The sequence below is a fragment of the Aulonocara stuartgranti genome (assembly GCF_965226115.1).
Source record: "Aulonocara stuartgranti genome assembly, chromosome: 3".
In the NCBI taxonomy this organism is placed as follows: Eukaryota; Metazoa; Chordata; class Actinopteri; order Cichliformes; family Cichlidae; genus Aulonocara; species Aulonocara stuartgranti.
The window spans coordinates 14,152,299-14,179,445 of record NC_138941.1 but is presented as its reverse complement, the minus strand read 5'-3'; the positions used below and the strand labels follow the sequence as shown (position 1 = coordinate 14,179,445).

Below are 27,147 nucleotides of genomic sequence, written 5' to 3'. Positions count from 1 at the left end.
TGGGTTACTGACCTGGCAACCTGGCTGCCCCTGGGTGGGTCCGGGATGGGCGTGAGGTTCTGGGGGTGCTCCGTCTCTGGGCGGGGGCCCGGGCCGGGCCTCGGGGGCTCGGGTCCTGGTTGGTGTGTTGCCGGGGTTGTGGGCGGGTGGGTGCATGGGGGCCCGGCCCTGGAGCAGGGTGCCGCCGGTGCATCGAGCCGCCTGGGGGGCTCTTCAACTGGTGGGGGGGATGGTCACATCTGGCAGGAGCTTTCTTCTCTCAGGAACTCTCTGCAGGAGGGGGAGATACAGGAGAGGTGGAGGAAGATCTCAGCCTGGGCGTTTACCGTCTTATGTAGTCTGGAAGATGTGTGGTTGGTGGGGTGGGTGCAGTTTTCTCTGTGGTGGGGTTGGGTGGACTGTCCAGGGCTCTGTGGAGCCGGGGGGCGCTACTGCACTGGGCCCCGGTCTGATGGGCCTGGGCCCCCCTTCCCTGGCGGGTCGCGGAGGGTGGGAGTGCCTACTGGGGTCAGCGGGGGAGCTGGCCCCAGGGAGGGGTTACCTGCCCCTCCCTTCCTTCCCTCCCCATCTCCAGCTGCCTCCCTCTTCCCGCTCCTCCACAACCACCCACACATGCAGGGCCTTGGAGTGGGGGTATGTCACCAGGGTGCAGAGGAGGCTACCCCCCCCCCTGTCCCCTTCTGGCTGCCTCTGCCTCAATTTTATCCCACAACTTAGACATTCACATTATTCACACTCTCATTACACATACATATAGGATCTTGGGGGTGGGCACAATCACGGAGTCCAAATCACCATCAGGGTGTATACCTCACCCCTGACGTCGTTGCCCACCTCTCAATTTTAAATACACTTAGTCATTGAGGGCTAGCAGGAGGGACCATGCGCTTACCTGCTGCTCCTTGGCAGGTAGCTCCATGCCCTCCTGGGTTTTAATTGCACCTTAGAACACATATGCATCAACACTACAATGAGCGGGTGGAGGGAGGTTTGGAGTCTTCTCCCACCCCCATTCTCTGCGGCCTGCTGGAGCGGGGGGGCTAGTAGGAGGAGTTGGCCGTCCGACTGCGGTCTGGGGTGTGGGGCCTCCCTGCTACTGCGGAGTCGGGGTGATCTGCCTCTCCCCACCGCAGGGAAAAGGGTAACACCACCTGGGTCTGGGTGCAAATCCCCCCTCCAGGGGCAAGGGTACCTAGACCCGGTTTGTAGAGTACGCTTGGGGAGTGTGATTGTGTGTACAGCGTCTCTTTATGTCTGTCTCCACGTTGGTTGAGTGTGGAGTGAGTGCATATGAGAGCATGAGGGTGGGAATGGATGTTTGTGTCTGTGTGTGCCTGTATGTCTGTGTCTATATGTCAGGTTGGGTATCAGACGCCACCTCTCTGGGGACACCTCAGGCCCTCCAAGGTTTGGAGGCCTATCTCCACCCACCACCACTTCCCCTGCCGGTGGCGGACTCCCTCAGGTGTCGGTGTGTTGGTGGTTCTTTGTGTCTGGGGGTGGGCGTCCGGGTACACACCGGCTCACTCCTTGGCGGCCGCTTGTCGGGGCCTGGGGCCTGGGGCTCGCTCGGGCCCCTTTGGAGGTGGGGTGCCCCCGGCCTCTCGGCCTAGGGCTCGGTCACTCAGGCGCAGCTGGGGGCCGGCGGAGCTCACGGGCGCGTCACTGCAACCCCCCCTGGCTTCTGCTCCGCGGCTGCTGAGTGAGCCCTCATCTGGGACTCTCCTCAGCTCTTACTGGAACAGTGGCGCGGCTGCCCCTCTGTTGGTCTTCCATGGTCTCTTGTGTTCTGGGGGCCTCTGGATGTCTGGAGTTTTGATCTCCTCCATACCCGCTTCACACCCTGGAGGACGGGGCTGTGGCCCCCCCACACTCCCTAGCAGATCATTACATGGAGAAACCTTTGGAATGCAAGCATGCTGATCCACACAGGTATGCACACATGGGTATTCACAGACGCGGACTAAAGCTTTCTTGGCTGCTGCCTCAAAGCACACTGTGCGCTGTCTATCTTGCGTGCTGCACAATATCGTTTATTACTTAGTAAATACTGATATCTATGACTAGCTAGTTTATTGTGATGGTGCTTTGTTTTCTCTATTATTATGTTGCTCTTTGTTGTTTGCTGTCTCCTCTGTTTGTTTGTTTGTTTGTTTGTTTTTTCTCCATACAGGTGACCCAGGAGTTTTTTTTTTTTTTTTTGTCTCTCTTCCCCCCCCTTCTCACCGTCTCTTCTCCCCTTGGGTTTTCTTTCTTTCTCTCCCCCTCTCTCTCTCATTCATTCCCCCTGTCCTATTTATTAAAAAAAAAAAAAAAAAAAAAAAAAAAAAAATGACAAAGGATGAACTGAAGCTCTGCCATCACGTAATGTCGCATACTGCTGTTTCTGATGTCATTTAAAAAAAAAAAAGAAAAAAAAAAAAAAAAAAAAAAAAAACAAAAAAAAAAAACAAGGATTTCTGCTTCTTTGAGGAGCACAATGCAGCTGGAATTTAGGAGTTACCCTCCTGAGCTGAAAATTTACATTTACATTTGCAATGATTGATTACACAGCAGTGGGGAGTAGATGTCATCACAGTAGATGTCTTTCTGAAAGTGCTGTAACTAAGTTTAAGAATATAATGCACCCACTGTTATCATCTTCAATGCCCTGTACCAACATAGAGCAGAGCAGCTATCTGAACGCTACCCCAACAGAGGTCGATTATCTTGTTAATAATTTTACCTCCTCACTACGTACGACTCTGGATACTGTAGCTCCTGTGAAAACTAAGGCCTCAAATCAGAAGTACCTGACTCCGTGGTATAATTCTGAAACACGTACCCTAAAGCAGATGACTCGTAAGCTGGAGAGGAAAATTTAGAGGATCATCATTTAGCCTGGAGAAATAGTTTGCTGCTTTATAAGAAAGCCCTCCGCAAAGCCAGAACATCTTACTATTCATCAATGATTGAAGAAAATAAGAACAACCCCAGGTTTCTCATCAGCACTGTAACCAGGCTGACAAAAAGTCAGAGCTCTTTTGAGCCAACCATCCCTTTAACGTTAACTAGTAATGACTTCATGAACTTCTTCACAAATAAAATTTTTATCATTAGAGAAAAAATTACCAATAATCATCCCACAGATGCAATATTATCTACAGCTAATCTTAGTACCATTGATGATAAGTTAGACTCTTTTTCTCTAATTGATCTTTCTGAGTTAACTTCAATAATTACTTCCTCACTTCACTGTTAATTCCTCCATCAACGGTTAGCTGAGCTGGTCAGAGCGTGGTGCTAATAATGCCAAAGTCATGGGTTCAAGTTTTTTTTCCACTATGTTGAAGTAATTTCTTGTAAACACACATTTCTCTTGTGTTCTTAACAGGTCTTCCACCCTCTTTTTTGGTATATTAGACAAAAAAAAGGTGTCAGTTTAGGCACAAGTTGTGGGCCGGTTAGCTCAGCTGGTCAGCGCGTGGTGCTAATAATGCCAAAGTCATGGGTTCAATCCCCATACTGGCCATTCCAGCAGCCATCTAAGGTGCTGTCTAGTGATAGATTGTGCATTTTATTTGGTGGGATCCAAGAAAAAACCTCTGCCAACTTCCAGGTGAGTGATGTACGCAACTACAAATGACAGCAAACCACAAAATTCACTGACACATGACACGCTAATGAATACATTACATGCTTAGCTACAATCTCCAAATCACTTTTCCAGCTACTTTCTGGATAAATCACTCATTTCCAAAGTCTGACACAGCATACTGCATCAAAAACTGCTGCTTTATATCCTCACTGTTAGATTATAATATTATTTTATGCCATGTTAGACCCCTAATTAAAGATTGTGAATTATTATGTAGTTTTACTTTGCATTATTCTCCTGAATTAGAAGAAGCCCACAACTATTGCATTAGTTAAACTGATTTGCATTAAAGTAGACTGCTGATTTATTGTGAATGAATGATATTGTTTTATGATGCATTATACTGCTGAGTTATAAGAAATACTGTTTGCAGAAAGTCATCGCCTTATTTGTCTGATTAGAAGAGAACAGAACATACTGGAGTTTTCTGCCCCATCTCAGCAGGAGCAGATAAACAGGGAGCCAAGGTCGTAGCTTAGGCACTGTGTGAGAGAAAGCATGTGAATGTTTAGGCTTTTATGATAAGGTGGAGACACCAGAGGCTATAAAAGTTTGAGCAATGCTCCACCATTTTGAGATCTGATGCTGTCTGCATACAGTTTCCATCTCCCACGTGTGTGATCATTAAAATCATCGTTTGACTCAACCCGACCGGACCAGTGTTGTTATTGTGGTTTTTCTCTTGTCTCCATCCCCAATATTTTTGAACCATAACATTTTGGGGGCTCGTCCTGTGGTATTGGGGTGGAATTTAAAGGTTTGGATGGTCTGAGGTTGTTGAATGGACAGGCACGAGCCAGTGGTCTGACGTGAGTGGGCATAAGCCGGCTTATCTAAAGGTAAGGCACTACCTGTTGAAATATTTCCAAAGTGTGCCAAATTGGATATGACTAAATTAAAGTCTACTCACTGAAATTACTGGTAGAGGGCAAGGCTGGACTGGGACAAAAAATCGGCCTGGGCATTTTGACTAGAGACCGGCCCACCAGGATAAAGATTGAAAATGTGACGTCATTCAGGGGTAAAACCACAAAGGATTCTGGGAACTTGTGGCAAGAGGTACTAGCGCACGCAGGCTTTCAATTGAACTCAGTTACACAGCGATAAAAAGAAACCCAAAAAATGGCAAGAAGCTGTTGTATTATTAACTGCAATAGCCGGTCGCATGACAGCCGAAGGGTAAAGAGATCGTTGTTTTTTTTATCGGATTACGTCGTTGAAGAGAAACTTTTAAGCCATGTTTCCGAAGTAAGAGCCGATGGATGGTCTGGATATACCAAAACGTCTCAGAACACTCCAGCTCACATGTTAGTCTGCTCCAAGCATTCCCGCAAAGGTCAGAGTTTTTTAGTAGTTAATGCGTCATTTTTCTTAACATAATTAGTGATATAGGTTACAAGCAAGTCTGGCGGTGAACAGAAATTGTCGCGCTATGCTCCTGTGTTTATTGTGCATAAATAGTGAATTGTCCTGACACAATATTGCGTTTCGCTTCTGTTATTACCATGGTACATTGACAAAAACATATACTTTTATTCACAGGGTAAAACAGTTGTTTTGTATCACTAATTGTCCAGTGCGATTACAGCATACAATATTATTGTCACTGCTACATTTCTGTAATGCTACCAGAAATTATTTCCACTACTAATTAATTACCGTTGAGCTCAAAGGTTATATTAATAAACGGTTATATTAATAAACGGTTATATTAATAAACGGTTAACAAGTGTGTATTTATGACGACGATTTGTGAGACTGGTAAACTTACCTTTGTTCGTACGATGGTCTTTTGTTCTACACGGTGCATTTCAAGGTCCTGCACCCATCCGTCGGTAAACTGTTCCTGGGCTTGTTGCAGTGACCTGAAGTTACTAAACTTCATGAGTGTATGCACTCACTCCAAGAACCGTATAATTATAAATCTGAGCGCGGTGAAAGTTGGGCAGCATGCTAACGTCTTTTGTCCACTCTGTGTGCTCGTAAGGGTCTGACCCTTTCACTCCTTTGATTTTTTCCTCGTATCTTTTCTTTGTCTTTTCGTCGAGTCTGTCTTTGTACGGACCGGCATTGTTCTCCTTTTGTTTTGTACATTCCTTTTTTGTGCAGCAAAGAAAAAGCAAGAAAGTATTGGAACCGGAGAATGAACGTTTTGCGGTGCTGCAAATGCTTGCATTTGATGTGGTACTTGGATTGTTTTGCCACGAGTTCCCGGCATGCAATGCGCGAAAATCACGTGATTGCTAAACAAGGGGGAGGGTGCATCCGGCCTCCTCGGCTGTAATTGGTCCAGCCCAGAGTCGATCATGACCAATTGGCCAATCCAACACCTTTCATTATATATACCCTTCCTAAAAAAAAAAAAAAAAAAACCCGTCAGCCCATAAAAACAATAAATCGCCAGCGGCCCACCGGGCAAATGCCCGGTATGCCCGATGGCCAGTCCAGCTATGGTAGAGGGTCTGTTTTGATTGTGATGAGGATCCGCGTGTGTTATGCAGTTAAAGTCGGCTAAGAGTCTATAATGAAGTTGAAAAAGTATGAAATGCTGGGTTAGAGTCCCAAGGCATTGAGATAAAGGCTCAAGTAGTTTGGTAGGGAATTGGTCATTTTGTTGGTTAAAGTCCAAATTGGTTATAAGTGTGGACCTGTGTGATTATAAGTGAGGGTAGGCTCCATTGACCTCTAGGTTGCACTTGCCTTAGTCAGACTCTTGTTTTAGGGCGTTGGCTGTTGTTTCAAATTGTTATAAATTATTATAGAACGGCGGTTGGACCGCTAAGAAGCGCATTGCTCAGAGGTAACGCTTGCCGGGGTTGGGGACGCTCAATGCCCGTCCTCTTTGAGGGATAGTCAGTTGGTCACTGTGGAGCCTGGGGCACTCCAGAACAACTAAGTGGTTTCACCACTTCACCGTCAGAAACGGTGTTATGTGCTTTTTTGGACAAAGTTAAATTGAGTTAGGTGCTCTTTAGAAATTAGGTCAGAAACTGTTCCAGAAGTAACAGATACTGTTTGATTGATTACAAAAAAGTTACCTTTCTTCGGTTGGACCCGTTATGGTTAAATTTGTCGAAATTTGTTAGGTGCTGAATCTGTCTGGCCTTGCAGTGATTGTAAATATAAGACGTCTTTGTAATATAAAATAAAAGAGTTTTGTCTGAGCTTTGTGTGAGACTGTGGGTGAGGTGCTGCACCTCACCCACAGTCTCACACAAAGCAGCGCTGCGAGCTATTTTTAGATTGTGTGTGAACATGCAAATGAGCTGTGACGCGCACAGAGGACTTTTGTTGCTGTTTAGCGTGTTTTTGAGCTTTATAATTATGAGTTGCAAACAATGATACATGCCTGTAATTAAAACTCTGATTTTGCTGATTATAATATTACAAATAAGGTTTTGAATGACTAGGGTGTGAATGATGTTGGGTTTTAAAACTGAAACTCAGAGAGGAGTGTGTTGGGAGACTGGCATGTAGTCTGCAGTGCAAAGGTGGGCGTCTTGCCTGCTGGTCTATTTAACAGTGATGAAAATGATATTAAATAAATCTCTCAGTGTGTTGATACAGGTGGCTACGGGCCTGGACCAACTGCCCCCACAAGCACAGCGGCCGAAGCAAATTATAGTAATGGAAACCAAACTCAGCAAGAATCAGCAGCTGTGGAAAAGACAGCAGCTAGCGGAGAATTAAAGGACAAATTATGAGAAGTTTTAAAGGAGAAATTAAGAGAAGTTTTAACACATAAAATTGGGGCCAACAGACTTGTGGAGGTTGGGAAGGCGTCCGGAGCATCACAACAAAAGGTGAAACAAAACACACAAGCAGAGAAATGTGAGAGAGGCACATGTTAGAGAAATGCCTCGTTTAAGAAAAAACGTTAAATTAGCCCATCTACAAACGCACATACACTGTTAGACATTTTATTGTATTTTTACATTAACTTACTGGCAACACTATTGCCAGTAAGTTACTGTAATTACTGATCTACAGTATCTTTACTGTTGTGATGTTTTACATTTCAACCACTTTACTGTAAACATATATTACAGTATAACAGCTTTACTGTAAACGTGGTTTACAGTTAGAAAGACTTACCGTGATTAAGTTTTATAGTATCACTGTACTGCAAATGTGGTTTATGGTATAACACTGTAATTGTGTACAGTATAATTTGTTTAGACTGTAATTGTGTTTTACAGCATATAAAATAATATTAACATTCATATTCAATATTAGAACATTTACAAAAAACAATATAATTCAATAAAGTAGTCTCAGAATAGTGAATTAAACCAACATTTATTGTTGATATTTTTTTAACAAGAAAAACATTTTTCAACTGAATAAAAACAATGCCAATAACCAAAATAAATAGAAGCGTACATGAAAACTACACAGTCCTTCACCTTTCTGTCTGATTTTTTTAAGGAAAACAGTTTTTCATTCCACTAAAAACAGGACAAACCCACCAGCATGAACATTAAATAAACTATTACAATTGTAAAACACTCATTTACAAAATGTAATAATTATCAGTGGGTCCCAGGAAATAGAATGTGACATGGGATTTAGATTTCCATTACCAGGATGGTCGGGTTCAGCGTAGTCTTCATCACCACCTGTCAAAGACACATCATCAATATTCATGTTTGCTCAGGTTATTCACTTGTTCACATCTGTCTGAGATCATTCATACTGTTGTATGGATGTGTGTACAGTATGTATATAATTATCAGCTATGTAAAAGATATTATCATCTCTGTTCTTACCTAGTTGGAAGTCCTCCATTCAAACTCAGAGAGCCGCTGGAGGAAGGTGGTGATCCGAGGGCTGATGCTTGTAACCTTCCTCTTTACGACACGACCTGTCTTGCGGCTTGTACCAAGTTTTGCAGGGCATTTTGTTCCCATGTCTGGATTGATCCTCACAAAGAACCTTTTAACGGAAAAAAGGCTGCTTTAATTTCAAAATTAAAACATACGTTACAGCAATCACCTATATGTTTCTGCAACTGTAGTCAAGCTATCACATATATTTCATTCTTAAATGGTGTAAAGTATTTACCTCTGTATCATCTCCAGTGTGATGGACGCTGACTCCTGATACTCAAGGTTGAAAACGTAGTATGACGCAAAGAAGACAGCAAGGGTGCTGGCAAAGTCATGCATCTGCTCAGGCTCATAAAATACCTTGCCCTCCAAACTGATCATCCAGCGGCTTGCAGACATGAAATTATTCCCTAAAAACAGACAAGAGTCCAATAAGACAATGTGCTCACCCTTACAAATAAGGTTTCCACAAGAATGCTGGATAACAGGCCTCACACTGTACAAAAATAGAATCCACACGGTTTGCTGCTATTTCTCTTATTATTTATTATCTAATGAAAATTATGATCAATTACAGGAAAAAACTGCCTTATGTCTTTGCATTTTGGCCTGTGCTGAAATGTCATTAGAGACTACACCTTCAAATAAATCATGACCCAAACATGGGGGAAGCCCAGTACAGACATGAAAACATTTCAGAGAATTGAAAGGTGAGTCAAACTTTACCCCCTGTACCATGTCTTGGTCAGTGGTGGATAGCTGTTGTACACTCTCCTTGTGACCAGTGATGGTTCTTTTTGGACCAAGCTTTAGTGGTGTCTTTTCAAAGTTTGTCCTTTCAATCAAGCAGTATCTACAAAAATGCGTACTACAACTGAAGTTTTCAGTGAAACCACCTAAGCAGTGTGAACCAAGATTATCTCCACAAATGGAAATCAAGGCCGCTTTGAGGGTATTTCCATCATCTGTCTCAATCCCTGTATCTTCTAGATCTTTAAGGTCTGTGATAATACTTGAGAAAACTTTCTCCTGACCAAATGTCTTGAAGTCCCTTTCTCTGCACAGCATCACCAACTGCATGGGATCAACTGAAGAGCGATTGTGTGGCTGGACCTCACCTAGACTCATGTAAACCCCCAAAACTTTATGTTTTTTCTTCCCTGACCCAAGAGGATTCACAACCTCAAATCCATCCTGGTAAAGGATGATGGACAATGAAGAAGGATTGTCTTTTAACAGAGCATTTTCTTTCACATTTCTTCCATCTGCCACATCCTCTACAACCATGTTGGAAGAGGTATGATTTTTGGATTGGTGATATTGCTCTTTAACACTTGACTGTCGAAGGAGTGATTTTAATGTCTCTTTGATGGAAATGTACTGGCAGAAGCATTCCTTTCCAGCAGCATCACTTCCCAGATAAATCTGGGTGGGTTCAACATAGTCAAAATACTGCTTGTAAAATTTTCCCATTGTTTTGTCAGATCTGAGTATTCCTTTGTTGTATATTGTGAAGACATCCTCTTTAGAGAGATTTTGAATAATCATTTCTATCTCAGTTTGTGGTATGTCTAGCTCAGAAAGCTTGCCCTTCAACTTGTCAAAAACATCTGCCATAGAAGTGCTATGGACATGCAGAAATCCATCAAGAATACATTGTATTGTGCTCGCTGGCAACAGCATCTTGACTTGCATTTTCAGGTAGAAAAGAGCCAAATTATGTAAAAATGTCTCTTGTTGATTATCACACTCCTCTAGATGATCACATGGAGTTGGAGTCAGATTCTCCTCAGAAGGCTGAGTACAGTCTATATTTTCGGGGAGAGTTGACACCTGAGTTGTTATCACCGGCTTATGTTTCCTGGATAAATGTGTGGCAAAAGATGAGCGCACTCTGAAATGTTTGTGGCAGTCATCATAAGGACAGACAACTTTCTTGCCATCTTTAATATGAAATCTCAAATGAGTGCATAATGCTGAAAAATTCTCTGCCACATAGAAACATGCCTCAACTCCACAAGCAAGATTTCCTTTAAAATGGGTGTGTTTAGTCTGAGCCCTGCGATAGCGGTGGTTCCTGTGCATATGGGATCTGAATGCAGAAAATGTTCGATAGGAAGAAGGACATTGCTCTATTCCACATGTGAATCGATAATTAGCTGTGTGCTGATGTTTCTTCGTATAATAACAAAATTGTCTTAATTCTGAACAAAAAACACCACAAAATTTACACCTGTACATGGCTGCATGTGTCTGAATTTGAATTTCCAAAAAAATGTTGTCTACCTTTATTCTCACTAAATATGTCTTTTTACCTGCTGTTTTGTCTTGTCTGTCAAAGAACTGAGGCTACATCACACTGTCAGCGCGGCCAGCAAGGGCAGGAGGACAGCAATGCACCACACTGGGCGGGAAAAGACAGAGAGAAAACTGTTAATTTAACGTTGCATTTATTTAACCCTTGAAAAATATATTTACATAAGTAAATAAAAGAAAAAAAACACACAACCCATCTTTTCCAGAATAATTCAACTAATTCCCTTTTGACCAACCTAACACAGACGTTACATGGTTTTCATATGAAAAAGACCCTGGATGACGTTGTATTAAAGGAAAAAAAACATGCTCCCCTTCCCACTTAAAAAAATAATAAATATTAAACTTAGGTTGGAATTCCTCGCGCCACCAACCTAACGTTATATTAACTTTTTGTTGTTGTGTACTGCAGCTCACACAAAATTAAATAAAGCAGGCTAACCTACATGAGCAAGCTCAAAACTGGATAAGATTGTTTTAGCAGTCTCTAAATTTCCAAAAAAAAGTTGTCTTACTTTATTCTCATTAAATGTGTATTTTTACCTGCTGCTTTAGCTGAAGCTAAATGTCCCACTGTTAGCGTGGCCAGCTTCTCAAAAGTCATAGAACAGAAGCGCAGGAGGACAATGCACCACACTCGGCGGGAAAAAGACAAAGACTGTCGTTGCGCCTTTGTTCCTCGCCCCTCCCCGTGGAAAATATATATCTAAATATTTATTTGAATAAGAAAAGAAAAAAAACACACACAACCTATTTTTTCCAGAATAATTCAGCTAATGTGCTATTTCGACCAAGCTAACACCGAATTTAAGCCCCCCCTCCCCCCCCACACACACACAAAATATATATGCTCTTAAAAATTAATAAACGAGTATGTTAGGTAGGAGAGTCCTTTGCATTACCTTATGACGTCCCGTTTGCAGTTTCCACACAGAGGTCCAACAATAACGAGGTGCAAAATCTTTTGTCCTCTCGAGCATATCGTAAGGAAGAGTTAACAAAGTTGGCCTGTCTTTCCTCTCCTGTCAATCACTGGATCACAGGTCATGTCAGTCAGGATATGGAGTGGTGGTTGGTAGAGATAGGTTGGTGGGCGGGGCCAGCATGCATTCAGTGTGTGTTTCACTAAGTTGGGTTGACTAGTTCCCAGAAGAGTTCTGTACATGTAAATGAGCAATTCAGTTACTGCTCGACTGAGAAGCCTCCGCCAAATTATTACAATATTCTCCACTGACTGAAGTTCGCCTTTGGCAACGCAGTGGCAAGCACACATTTGCAGCAGCTGTGCATGTGCATACAACTGCATGCAGCAGATTAGATGATCAGAATTCTTGAACCTTACACACAGGCAAGTCCCCTAAAAAGTCAAAACCATAATACTTTCACTGGTATCATACTGACAAATGGCATAGGTTGGAGGAAAATCTGGAAATGGTTGGCAGTGAAAGAGTTAAAATGTAATGCACTATTGCAACCAACCACTGAAAGAGTAAAAATACACAAACAGTATGATGAACCATTCAAATCACATAATACAGTAGCACTAATGCTAATGTGTTAACGGTAGGTATAACTACTACCGCAATTTTAAAAAATACAGTAAGTAAATGTAAAAAACCTTAATATACCCATAATGCAAAGCAAATTACAGTAATTAACTGTAGAAATGTTTTCAGGTAAGTTACTGGGCATTTTGTGGTATTTTACTGTGAAAAATACAGCAAAGGTTAACAGTGTACACGCAATGAAGAAACAGCTTACACCCATGAACACGTGAAGATTTTCCAGCAAGTTTAAAGCAGTGAAACTTAACATATACCCGCCGTTAAATAATAAAGTTTATCCACTACTAACAAATAAACTCTCTGGGTTGCAGGACAACAACTTAACTTCAAAAAAGAAAAAAAAGACACGACAAATTTACTGGTTAATAAAAGTCAAATTGTGACATGTTTTCTGCTGATTGATTAATACAAGTGATTACTAAATGAAAGAAAATTCCAATTTTTGTGCTTTTAAACATGATCTTAAGAATTTTAACATGTACTTGTGTTGTCCTGTCAGCTTGGCGGGTCATGAGTGGATTAGATGGAGAGAAAAAACAAAAAAAGGGGGAGAGAAGGCTGACACAGGGCCTGGTCCCGTTGTTTCTCCCCTCTCTGAATAACGCAGCCAAAATAACATCATTTTCCTGTTCATCTGTTTTTGTTTTGTTTTTGTTTTGTTTTTTCTCTTTATGCTTGATTACAGGCTGCTTTGTCACCCAGAAAAGCCGAGGCTGACCCTGGACTCCTGCTCTCCCCTCTACCATCGTTGCTCTCTCCTTTACCATCTTTGATGTGACCCTGACCAAATGCTACAGCAGCTGGACCCACAACAACAACCTGAAAATGTCAACAGGGCTGCAAGAAAACGATCTCATGCAGCAGAGACGGAGAGAGTTAAATCCAAGGCCCGTTTCACTACACGGGGAGATTTCCGTCAGCGTCTTTTCTTTCTGAGAAGACTGAGAAAGGCCCGGCTCCCACCACCGATTCTGACCACCTTATATAGAGGAACTATCGAGAGCATCCTGAGCAGCTGTATCACTGTCTGGTTCGGGAACAGCACCAGGCCGGACAGACAAGCTCTACAGAGGGTTGTGCAATCAGCTGAGCGCACCATCCGCTCCGAGCACCCTGACCTGCACTCAATCTACAGCAGGCGGTGCTGGACCAAGACCAGGAAGATCGTGAAGGACCTCAGCCATCCCAACAACAGACTGTTCTCTCTGTTGCTGTGTACGTGACAAATAAACATCTGGATTTGGAAAACGAGGCACTCGCAAAGCCACCAGCATTGTGCCTGATCGGACACACCCCTCTCACACACTCTTCACACTCTTGCCATATGGAAAAAGACAGCTTCAGCTGACAGAGCTGTGACGAGACGTCCATTAAGCCCAGATGAAAAGTGAGGCCGAGCAAAACAATGCTGACCTTAACCACTCTGCATTAAAACTGTGCAGGACAGTGACGGACCAACAATGATCATCGGGCAGCAAAAAGGGCGTGCCAGAGACAGGAGGAGTAACTGAGGTCAGGAGGCACCTCAGAATGGACAAAACACCAGGAGAAAATAAGCTGAAGGCACAGGTGTCGGGGCTCGGCCAGGAGCTGACCTCTGAGAAGAGCCGAACAGCAAAGCCGCAAAAGGCCGTGGAGCAAAGCAAGGAAAACATCGATGGACTTCAATCTGAAGTGGACGGAAAAGATTGTGAGGTTTCTGCCCCTCAGTGAGAGCTCAAGGCATCAGAGCAGAAACTGACCATGGCTCAGGAGGAGCTGGCTGATTATCGAACCCATCAGACTTGGAGTCCCAGACACACGACTTGAAATCAGGCTCAGGACCTCAGCAAGGAGATGAGAATAAAGCAGAACGAGCAGCAGTGACAGCAGCTGAACTTTGACCTGAACAAAATCTTGACTTGGCTGGGAGAAACAGAGGAAGAGCTGGAGCAGCAGCGTAGACTGGAGCTTGACACTGACATCCAGACGATTGAGCTGCGTATCAAAACCCTGAAGGAGCTACAGAAGCAAAAGGGTCAAGTTAAGGAGGAGGGCAGGACCCCAGGGCATGCTTCAGGCCTTGGTTTACCCAGAACACCAGAACAGGAAAGTGATGAACACAAACACCCACACAAACACACACATCTACATGCACTGACTCAGAATGAAGAGAAACACACATATGAACATATGCACTCGTTGATTGAGTGAGAAATGACACACACACGTGCAAAAAAAAAAAATCGAAATGCTGATTCAATTCACTGAGAAGTGATCCACACACACACACATTTACAAGCTTGTGCAATAAAGAGTGATACACACACACGCTGATGCAATGAAGAATGCTCTACTAACAAATGCTGCACACAAACATCCAAATATGGAGTCGGTTACAACAATAAGAACTCATTGATTGTTTATTGGTTAAATGCATTTCATGCCACACAGAGGGCATCTGTGTAGATTTAGGGGACAGGGTCTAAAGCAGTTTGGTTGTGAAAACAATGTCTGTGCGTGATGTCTGTTTATGGCTTAAGGCCTCCACTGAATTGTGTACTGTGCTTCACACAGCCTGATAAGGAGCAGTGGTACAGAGTGAAAATGATGAGTGAATGGTGTGAGTTTTAGTTCGGAGAGAATATGAAAAGGTTGTGTTGATTTGACTCAGTTGTTTAAGTTTCTGCCAAAGCAAAACATTTGTGTGTAACCAGTGTCCACTATTGAATCAAGTCAATCCAACATGTTTTTGTCAGTGAAAAAAAAAAAAAGGGGACACCTTCCTGTTCTTTTTTCTGGAGGATACACAGATCGTTGTTTGCAATCGGGGCAGAATAATCCCCTGATCTGTGCCACGACTGAAGGGTTGTCTAACCCCTAAGGTTGAAGAATGAAGAGCAGAGGATCACCCAACTGGACGACACTGGTAGCTGCAGCAATAAAATAAAGGCTAAAAGCTGTGGGAGACCTGGGGAGTGTCATCTGTACCCGCTATTGTTGGAATAATAGTTTTTCTTGCATCTGAACTGCGCAAACATAGAGGTCATCCCACATATGGTTCGCCCCTCAGGGGGACAAAGGACCTCAGGAGTGAGAAGAGATGAACCCGGCCACACTGAATTGAAGGGTGTTGGTGAGGTCATTAGAATAATGACCTCATCAGGGGGAATTGTTAGATTATAATATTATTTTATGCCATGTTAGACCCCTAATTAAAGATTGTGAATTATTATGTAGTTTTACTTTGCATTATTCTCCTGAATTAGAAGAAGCCGACAACTATTGCATTAGTTAAACTGATTTGCATTAAAGTAGACTGCTGATTTATTGTGAATGAATGATATTGTTTTATGATGCATTATACTGCTGAGTTATAAGAAATACTGTTTGCAGAAAGTCATTGCCTTATTTGTCTGATTAGAAGAGAACAGAACATACTGGAGTTTTCTGCCCCATCTCAGCAGAAGCAGATAAACAGGGAGCCAAGGTCGTAGCTTAGGCACTGTGTGAGAGAAAGCATGTGAATGTTTAGGCTTTTATGATAAGGTGGAGACACCAGAGGCTATAAAAGTTTGAGCAATGCTCCACCATTTTGAGATCTGATGCTGTCTGCAGTTTCCATCTCCCACGTGTGTGATCATTAAAATCATCGTTTGACTCAACCCGACCGGACCAGTGTTGTTATTGTGGTTTTTCTCTTGTCTCCATCCCCAATATTTTTGAACCATAACATCACCTATCGACCCTAACAGTAGAAGACGCACACCATGTATTGTTTTGTGGCAAATTTCTTCTTAAAGCATTTTTTGTAAGTCAACAGAAGAGTTTTTTTCCCACTATGTTGAAGTAATTTCTTGTAAACACACATTTCTCTTGTGTTCTTAACAGTTCTTCCACCCTCTTTTTTGGTATATTAGACAAAAAAAAGGTGTCGGTTTAGGGACAAGTTGTGGGCTGGTTAGCTCAGCTGGTCAGAGCGTGGTGCTAATAACGCCAAAGTCATGGGTTCAATCCCCATACTGGCCATTCCAGTATGGAAGGTGCTGTCTCATGGTAGACTGTGGTTTTGTTTGGTGGGATCCAAGAAAAAAACTTCTGCCAACTTCCAGGTGTCAGATCAGGCCACGTAAGCTTTATGACGTCCATTGGCAGTTGATACTCTGGCTTAGTGGGTGGATCCACTGTGCATGTGGCAGGTAGGACTACGTTTTTAAGAGCGTGATACATGGGAGAAATGCTGTGGCATGCACTTATTTCAAGCAACAATCAATTATTTCAAGCAACAATCAAGCAATATCCACCAGCCACGTGACCAACCCAACACCAGCAGTTGGCTCAAGCAGACTCCAACGAACGTTCGTGAAAAGTGGGAGCTTGTGCCAGACCATGTGGCCTAACGGACAAGGCGTCTGACTTCGGATCAGAAGATTGAGGGCTCGAGTCCCTTCGTGGTTGGTTGTGAGTCCTTGAGGAGCAGGCATGTGTTTGCAGCATGCCAACCTCGGCTCCTTTATGTCATCCAAAATTGCTGCGCTGTTGTCAACTTCATGTCCTTCAACAGAGACTCTACGAGTTCTCAAACGAGGCTCGAATGGCCAGGTTGGGGACTGAAGCCATGAACTTGGCCTTATCAGTGCCAGGCTCCAGTAGTCTTGGCTTAGAAGCAACCATAGAAAGTCAATAACATGCCATGACCTCAAGCGACAAGGGTGAAAAAATCACGACTTGGAAGCAGGCTGTTGGTGGAACTCCACCTGCATAGGTGGCTTCTGATCAGTAGGAGCTTCCAAGAGTTGGCTTTCATTGGTACAGCTTGAAGTAATTTCTTGTAAACACACATTTCTCTTGTGTTCTTAACAGTTCTTCCACCCTCTTTTTTGGTATATTAGACAAAAAAAGGATCAGTTCGCACACAAGTTGTAGGCCGGTTAGCTCAGCTGGTCAGAGCGTGGTGCTAATAACGCCAAGGTCATGGGTTCAATCCCCATACTGGCCATTCCAGCAGCCATCCAAGGTGCTGTCTGGTGACACACTGTGGATTTTATTTGGTGCGATCCAAAAAAAAACCTCTGCCAACTTCCAGGTGAGTGATGTACGCAACTACAAATGACAGCAAACCACAAAATTCACTGACACATGACACGCTAATGAATACATTACATGCTTAGCTACAATCTCCAAATCACTTTTCCAGCTACTTTCTGGATAAATCACTCATTTCCAAAGTCTGACACAGCATACTGCATCAAAAACTGCTGCTTTATATCCTCACCTATCGACCCTAACAGTAGAAGACGCACACCATGTATTGTTTTGTGGCAAATTTCTTCTTAAAGCATTTTTTGTAAGTCAACAGAAGAGTTTTTTTCCCACTATGTTGAAGTAATTTCTTGTAAACACACATTTCTCTTGTGTTCTTAACAGTTCTTCCACCTTCTTTTTTGGTATATTAGACAAAAAAAGGGGTCGGTTTAGGGACAAGTTGTGGGCCGGTTAGCTCAGCTGGTCAGAGCATGGTGCTAATAACGCCAAAGTCATGGGTTCAATCCCCATACTGGCCATTCCAGTATGGAAGGTGCTGTCTCATGGTAGACTGTGGTTTTGTTTGGTGGGATCCAAGAAAAAAACTTCTGCCAACTTCCAGGTGACAGATCGCGCCACGTAAGCTTTATGACGTCCATTGGCAGTTGATACTCTGGCTTAGTGGGTGGATCCACTGTGCATGTGGCAGGTAGGACTACGTTTTTAAGAGCGTGATACATGGGAGAAATGCTGTGGCATGCACTTATTTCAAGCAACAATCAATTATTTCAAGCAACAATCAAGCAATATCCACCAGCCACGTGACCAACCCAACACCAGCAGTTGGCTCAAGCAGACTCCAACGAACGTTCGTGAAAAGTGGGAGCTTCTGCCAGACCACGTGGCCTAACGGACAAGGCGTCTGACTTCGGATCAGAACATTGCAGATTCGAGTCCCCTCGTGGTTGGTTGTGAGTTCTTGAGGAGCAGGCATGCGTTGCTAAGTGCTGCTGGATGTTTGCTGGAAGCTGAGACCTGCTGTTATTTGACAGCTACTGGAAGTTGCAGGTGACTCCTTGAAGCAGAGTGCTGCTAGCAGCTGAGAACTGCTGCAGGGTGAGATCTGCCGGAGGTTTAAAGCTGCTTGAAGCACCTTGAGCCTGCTTGAGGCTTGAAGCTGCTTGAGTCACTTGAGTTTAAATTATACTACTCTTCATATTCAGTATGTTTGAAACCTTTCATCGGTCTGGTTAGTGCTTTTATTCTGTTGTTGCCAGAGGCGGAGCCAGACATTTGAAACACCCGGGGCTTAGCCCAAAAGGGTAGTATGCATGTGGGATTTATTTTTTTTTTTTTTTTTGGGGGGGGGGGGGGGGGGGGGGGGTAGAAATTACTGAAAGATTAATTGGCTCTGTTTTGAGTTTTGTTCAAAAAACAATGACTTCATATAGGGAAAAATATATATCACATGTGCAGGACACCTTAAACTAGTTTTTTAATTAGGCAGCAAGGCAGAACAAAATCGGGGCTGCATCAAGACATGAGGACTAAACCCCAATTCAACCAGACCCAGAACTGATCCGGAATTAAAACAGGACTACAACAGTTCAAAATCAGGACTACTGAGGGCTTAACCAAGACAGAACCAGAATCAGAACTAGATGATAGTAGCACTAAAAGTCATCATAGACCTGCAGTACATTTATTGTTTAATTCTACCAAAGTACAATATTTAGATTGAGAAAAGTTTATATAATTATTGAGCCTTGTTGTGCAAACAAGCCTGCAGAACTTAATAAATATAGAATTTGAAAAATAACAAACCTAAAAAGAAACACTAGGTACGAGATACATGAGGACGGTGATACTTTTGGTAAACAACCATTTGACTAACATGTGTGTCTCACCTGCTCTTGTTCCACCTCTGTTCTGTCCTCATTCTCCTCTCTCTCCCTCTCTGTTCCTCTCTCTCTCTTTGTGCTGACAATCATCAAATATACAGTTGAAACCACATATTTATGTACTCTTCAGATCAAAACACAAACACTTTTTTAATTGTAACATCAAATCAGACTAAATGTTTATTTTTTTAGATTGATAAATCTAAAAAACATATTTGTTAACTTTAAGAGTAAAGAGAGAAACTATCTGTATTTCTTAATTGCAAATGGCACCAAATTGTATTCAAACTGAGCCACACTTATGGAGCTCCACAATTCTTTTCCTGGTGTTTTGGTTGACATCTTTTGATGTTCCCATGTCACAGAAAATTTACTCACATGGACTCTACTAACCTATCAGAAGCTTCTTCAGCTCAGAATGGAATCGTCTGGAGTTTCTTATTAGTTAACAATAAACTTAGTGTACATGTACTCCTAAATTTGATGAAAGTGATAAAAATAGATCTCTCTCTCTCTTTATTCTGACATTTAACTAATTCAAAAGATATTTCAATATTTATCTAAAACAAAAGTTTACTCTAAATTGATGTTGTACAGTAAAAATGTTTTATGTTTTCTCCCTAAAGTGTAAATATCTGGTTACAAATGTGAATATCCTGCTGTGTACTGAAATCCCTCTTATTTTGCATAGAAATATACTGAACAACATACAAAGCATAATATATAAAATAACATTTACCTGAGTTTTTTCTTTGAAAGAAGCCTCTAATGTCCATTCTTATATTTCAGTGCATAACTGAAACCGATTTAGTCGGGGAGGGTAAGAACTGAAAATATGAAATAAACACACGTAAGCTAAGACTCTCTAAAAAATAGCATTTGTTCGGCTTTTCATTTCACCATTTGTTGATTCACTTGAAGAGCGAGTAACGTAATATTGGTCAAGTGATCAGTTTGATATCAATCTTTCGTGATGCATCGTCATATTTACATTATTTGTACGCTACGAATGATTTGCTTTGGTACCTGGTCAAACTTAAGCTCTCCTTAGTATGGCTGGCTCCGTTTCTCCAACAGTGCACACAGGCAGCAGCAGCCCCCTCGCTCAGTCGCTTAGTGCCTGAGCTCGGATCATACCAATATGAGGGGGGATTCATGCACAGTCGTAAATTCCCACGGTGTGCACTATGTGCTTCGAATATTGTGTGTACTTTTTGTTTTATACAGTTGTCAGCCAGGCATCTAACTATGAAAAAAATTACACTCCAAAAGACCCCGGGCTTCTGACAAAACAACCCGAGCTTAAGCCCAGTAAGCCACCCCCACGCTCCGCCCCTGGTTGTTGCTGTAGCGGGTTGTCAAATGCAGTTATTCATCAGTTAGTCAATGACCAGAGAATTGATTGTTTTGTCATTATTTTAATCACATTTAAAGCTGGTTCCAGTTTCTGAAATGTGAAGATTTGTCACGGCTGGGGGCAGTCGTGTGGTGTATTGAGAAAAGGATCCAAAATGCAGGCACTGGCTGGGGTGCGAGTGAGTGTTTATTTACAGCGGTGATAAGGTGACAAAAACAGGAAGAGCAGAGCGGGGAGTAAACAACCTAAACATGGAAAACTAAAGAACAAAACTTAAACCAAACACTCACAATTAGGCTAACGAGACAGGGGAGAGGTAAAACTGAACACACTGACATGAGACATGAACTTTCAGAATTAAACAGGAAACTAACAGACACAGAGAACCAGACAGGACACTGAACTTGACAGGCAGACTCATGAGCAGACACAATAACTCCATGGACAGACAGAGGGAACACAGAGAAGTGGGAGCAGGCAGGCAAAGAACAGAAACCTAACAAATGGCAAAATCACAACAGAATACATACTCGGAATGAACAAAAGCATGATTTTCTTGATCATATATGATCTTAAACTTAATGTCTTTAAAGGTTTGAACTTTTAAAATGTAACAAAAGATTGAATCTTTGAGTTTTTTTTAATTGTTCTTATTGTATCTAGAGTGATGACATTTAATGTCATTTTTCAGATGACAGATGTGGAGGAGAGACATGTTTCTTTGCCCTAAGCTGTGTCTGGCAGGCAGAGCATCTCCACGCTCCACAAAGCTGATGCTTCTGATTTGGAGTAAATGAGCTGAGGGAGACATCTGGTGGACAAACACAGACATGACAAGAAGAAAGATTAAAGTGCAGAGGGGAGACAAACAGCTGGAAATACTTGTTGGAAAGGATTGTCATGCTTCAGAAAAACACACAGCACACACTCTAACAATCCTTTATTTGCACTGAAGGAGACACGTGAAGAAACCAAATCACACAATAATGACGTGAACACATTTATAGCCAGTGTTCAAGATGATGGATAGAAACGAAAATCATGGAGCATTTATGCATTTTTAGGTCTGTGTCACAGAAACTGTTCAGCTATTCTCTGTTTATTAGTCTATTTATTAGGAACCTCTGTTGGTTTTTATATGTAAAGCATTTTTCTTCTATCATTGAACCTTTTCAGGGTTTTCTCATAGTAGTTTTGGGGAGTTTTTAATTTTACATCACAAAGAATAACTTTGTGATGTCCGATTAGAAAGTCTGTGTCCATGTGGATTTTTTTATATGAATGATGAATTTGTTGTATTGCATTTGAGTTAGATTTTTACTGATGGATGATCCAAGTCAATGCACACAGCAGCAAAAAGAACTACAGCAACACAACCGAGAACAAACGAGCAGCACAAACAGGAAAGCAAACTGAGAACAAAGCAGCAGGGTATCCCTCAGCAGCAGCTACAATATCTTCAGAGTGACAAACTGCATTTAGCAGAACACCAACTTCAATTCAAAGAACCGCAAACTGCAGTTTCTACAAACCCGCTAAATGACTCCACCTGAACAGGAGAGGAGCGCTTCCTGAACCGATGTTTGTCAAAACGTCACGCCGCTGTCAGATTGGCGTTCACGCCGCCGTCGCTCCAGTACAGCTGAGCAGACTGCAGCCGTGGGAGAGAGTGACTGTGTTTCGCACGCTCAGCATTCTGATCCTGGACTTCATGACAGATCTGCCACTGTGAGTAACACTGCTTCGTCTTCCGTGGACTCTGTATCTGCTACATCAGATGACTGTGTGTTTGAACTCTACAGACATTGTTCAGAGGGACTCCTCGGTGTCACGTTATTCACCGGTTGTCCTCGCTCGTGATCTTTGTGTTCCTGAGCCGTCAGACTCTGCTAATGCTCGCAGTGTTTTCTCTGAGTTAGCCAATATGGATTTTCCAGCTGTTGAGTTTGCTGAACAAAGGACTGTTACTCCACCCCAGACTCACCTCCACACTATCACTGGCATTGTATCCCCACTGGACTGTTTTCCTCCTCAACCTGCTGATTCTGAGGTTTCACAGCCTGAGCCCAGCCACACCATCAACAGTTGTGAATAAAACAGTGCGTGCTGAGGAGCCTGGACATTAGTAATCCTGCTCCTGCATCTGAGACTTCCTGTGTTGATCCGCCAGTTTCCCAGTTTGTGATATTTTCTGCGCCTCAGCTGGTAAACGTAAATGGTAGCAGAGTGCCACCTGCCATAGTTAAACTGGCTGAAATGCTGGAATTAGTGCCTCAGAAATAATGAATTAGGTTGGATTTTGTGTTTCACAACCATTTATATGTAAACCAGCTCACCATGCTTTTGTGTCAGTCACTGTTAACACTGTTGTGGTATTGTTACACCCTTGGACTGTGCAGTTTATTCTGTGATGGCCTGTGAAAATACACCTGCTTCTGTAACCTCCTTCTGAGCTGAGAGTTACTGAGTTTGCTAAGCCTGAATCTGTGTATACAAAGACTGTTTCAAAGACTGCTATTTCGAACATGGACAGCTTAAGAACAGCAGAGTTGCTAAAACCAGCCTGCCATACGTCTGTCTCCTGAAACTGTGTTTGGCACCATTAACCTAGTTTACCCAGTGACTGTTACTGAGCTCCGCTCTGCACCTTGCACCTACCCATACCATAGGTCAGTTTCTAGCTCTATTACCTGTTCAGGCTTTAGCTCCACTGCTAGCTGCTGAAAGCTCTAGTGAGCTTATTCAGTCAGCTGAGGACTGCATCTTTCTGACAAAGAGGACGAGCATCAAAATTTCCCCTCAGAGGTGAAAAAGATCATGATAAAGAAGACTTAAGGCAGCACCACAGAAGAGGGAGACTTTAATGTGGCAAAAGTACACACACGTTGTACTTAAGTAGAAGTACAGAAACCTGTGTTAAAAATGCTCCAGTAAAACTGATTCAATGTATTTACTTAAGTAAAAGTGAAAAAGTACAGGCTCTGAAATGTACTCAGTGTAAGACAGTAAAAAGTAGCTGAGCTCTGCCTCGTGAGCAGAGAAAAAGAAGGAAAATAAAACATGGCTCTATTTTCTGTTGCCTACGTTGTAGAGGGCGACTTTGTCCCTAAACAGGAAAATGAGGAGTCAGGAGTTAAAGTGGATTCAGCAGGTGGAGGAACCCTAAAATCAGCTGTAATGCCTCAGTGCCTGGAAAAGATCACAAATCACAATCATTTCTATTCAGAGCTCCAGTGGATTTTCTGAATGTACAGGCTGTGATCAGCTGACCTGCTACTCTTTGTGGATTTACACAAGTGAATTCAACCAGATCTCAGCTGATGATTTTATGAGTTGAACAGGCTGATTTCCATTCTCTACACTGACAGTAAATTGTTTATGCTGTCTTTAGATTAGACACTATTCAGCTGCTCTGAAGGTGGAATTCAGTGAATCTAAGCGCCACAGTCACACACTGTTCTGTACTTTAAATCCATCACAGTGCAGCAAACTAACCTGTTTATCCTGCAGCAGCATGCAACCTTTAAATAACACAGTTAGTCTTCATCAGTTTGTTTAGCAGCACATTTCAGAATATGAAAAAACATAATGTCACATGTACAGACCCAATATTTGATTTAAAAACTGAGCTTTAAATGTTACATGTGAGCTTTACCCCCTCCCTGTGAAATACAGCAGCTGGACCTTTAGCTACAACTCACTGTGACACAAACTGCACATGAAGAGTTTGTGTGTTTGCTGATGTTTGTTGAGCTGATAGAAACGTTGCATTTGAAATGTCCTCACGCTTAAAGTTTGATGCTTGAAGGCTGTCTTCATCCTGCTCTCTCAGGCTTTGTTCAATGTTGCAGTGAAACAGAATTTACAAAGACAAAGACAAAAAAAGACACAAACTGATCCACATCAGTTTATAACAATATTGAACACAGGCTGCAGCTGGACACTGACAGGTAACATCATTTTCACCTGCTGTTGCCTGGATGTGGAGCTGCACTGTAAACAAACACTGAAGCCCAATTCCATCAGAGTAGGAACAGAAATCTTTAACGAACTAAAATAATAAATTTCATCAGCTTCTCAGCCCCTGAATACAAGCAGACTAGTGGATCAGAAGGTTAGAGTTAGCTAATAATCTCTAATGTTTTTGATGCTATTTAGAGAACAGATAAAAACTTTTTTTCACAGCAACGTCGCCGTATTATCAGGACAGTTTGAACTTTTGCTGTATTTCAGTTAAAGTGTGTTTTAAATCTGCATCACTGATTTGTGCCATGACATGATCTCTTCATCGTCTTTCTGCCACAGCAAAGAAAGTCTTAATTAGGCGATTAATGACAAACCAGCCTCTGTGTGAGCGCACTGTAACATCATGATACCATAAACACTGCATATGAAACTTGTTCTCATCTGTCCTGTATGTCATCATTAGGCAAGTTAAGAAAATATAATGTTTAATGATAATTCCAGAAAATAATACTAACATGTGGTATTATTACTAGTATTAATATAGTAGTAGTAGTATTTTTAGAGGTGCTCTGATTAAATTTGGGGGCGCTTGAACACCTCATAGGAGGAGTTATGAAAAAAGTGAAACCAAACGGAGCAACTTGTCATAGTCGACCTGGACCGGTTCTAGACAAGCATATATAAGGGGGCAGACCGAAATGTAAAGGGGGCAAATGGTGGAAGTGGAGGCAGGAAAGGGGTGGGGTTGGGTGGGGTGGGGTGTTCTTAATAACTGTTTTTGTCATGTAACTGAATTGCACTTTGTCAGGCCTCTACCCTAAGACTAGACCAACTTGGGTGTCCCACCTGAAGGCTGGTCTAACTCTTAGGGTCACCGAGGCACGCAAACCCCCTGACCACATTAAGGTGGTAATCCGTCAGGGGGGAAACAGAAAAACAAAACAACCAAAATATTCCTCATCTATCACGGTTTGCCGGGGCAGGCCGTGTGGATAAATAACGGACCCAAGATGCAGACTGCTTAAGTGGAGGGTGAGCTTTATTTACAACCGGAGAAGTACAACAAAAAGGGGTGGCGAGAAACAGAACGGTAAAAACTCTAAACTGGGAAAACTAAACACAAAACCAGAACACGAGCGAGGGTACCTTGCAGGGAGAATGACCAGGAAGCCGGAGGCATAAACACAGAATGGCGTAAGGGAAATGACGCAGACAAACCAGCAACTACCATGACAGAAGACACAACTTAAATACACTCAGAGAACACAAGTGGGGAACACAGCTGGGAGGAACTAGGCTAACGAGACAGGAGAAAGGTAAAACTGAACACTTTGACATATGACACAGACCTTCACAATAAAACAGGAAACTCAGACACAGGGAGACAAGACGTTGAACTAAACAGACAGTTTCACACACAGACGGGGTGACACCATAGACAGACAGAGATACAGATGCAGACCGAATATAACACGTAGAACTCAAACAACAATAATCATCATGATAATAAACTGGAAAATGATAATAATAAACTTAAAGCGCTGGGTCACCGACCCAGGACCATGACATCATCAGATTCTAACAACAACTAAACAACAACTAACAACTAAAAGCACTAATTAGATGCCTTATATTAAATATATCCAAGCCCAGCAATAATACATCTTACTATTGCTAATATTAACAAAACTAAAAAGGGTAGGCGATGTTATTTAAAAAATACAGTTCACCAAGTCTTAAAAAATAAAACTCAAAAATAGAATTAAAAAAGAAAATAAAGAATAAATTAAACTATCCATCCAGATCTTTACAACCAACAACATCAAATCCATCTTCATTGAATGGCCTAATTCTCAAATAAATTTGTAAAATAAAGATTAAAATAAGACTTCTCAATATAGCCAATATTTACAAAACTAAAACGGGTTGGGATAGTAATGAAAAAAAAAAATCACCAGCTCTTGAACAAAACAGATTTTGTCATGCTTTAAGCTTATTTGTTTCGCAAGGGACTGAAGTCTGTTTGCAACTAAACAGCTCCACTCTCCTTTCTCCTCGGTCCACTCTACAACAACAGTCTCCTGTTTACCTTTCCAAAAACACTCTTACAGAGTCATCCATATCCAACTTATTTGTTATGGACTTCTCATGGACCAAGGTCACCAAATTCCTCTTTCTCTTATGTTGCAAAACTAAATAATCTTTGCTAAAATCACACTTTGTGTCGCGTCTGACAGACACAAGTCCCCCAGTCGGCAGCTGGCAGCAGACAGGCTCACAGTGGTGCTTGTGGGATTGAGAAACACGTCTTTTCCAGACTGAGGCCACGTCCACACCAGCCCGGATAGATTTGAAAACGGCGTCTTTGTCTGAAAGCACTCCGCGTCCACACTAGTGTTTTCAGCTGTTTTCACAGAGTTGTGCATCCACATTGAAAGGGTTGAAACTCTTACGTCCCAGTACTGCGCATGCGTGAAACGCAAGACGATTCGACCTGCCTCATTTCTGTCTGCCGCTTATTTACTTCCCGGCTCTTAGAAACGTCTCTTTGAAAAGCGCAGAGTTTTTTTAA

General features: G+C 42.4%; 1 long non-coding RNA gene across 1 annotated transcript; it reads right to left on the bottom strand.

Moving 5' to 3' along the window:
- Positions 1 to 8,182: 8,182 nt before the first annotated feature.
- On the bottom strand, positions 8,183 to 8,940 carry LOC309693292. Its single transcript, XR_014272615.1, has 3 exons — positions 8,702 to 8,940; positions 8,407 to 8,572; positions 8,183 to 8,256 (listed from the first exon to the last, which is right to left on the bottom strand). It is a non-coding gene; the product is annotated as an uncharacterized lncRNA (long non-coding RNA).
- Positions 8,941 to 27,147: the final 18,207 nt, after the last annotated feature.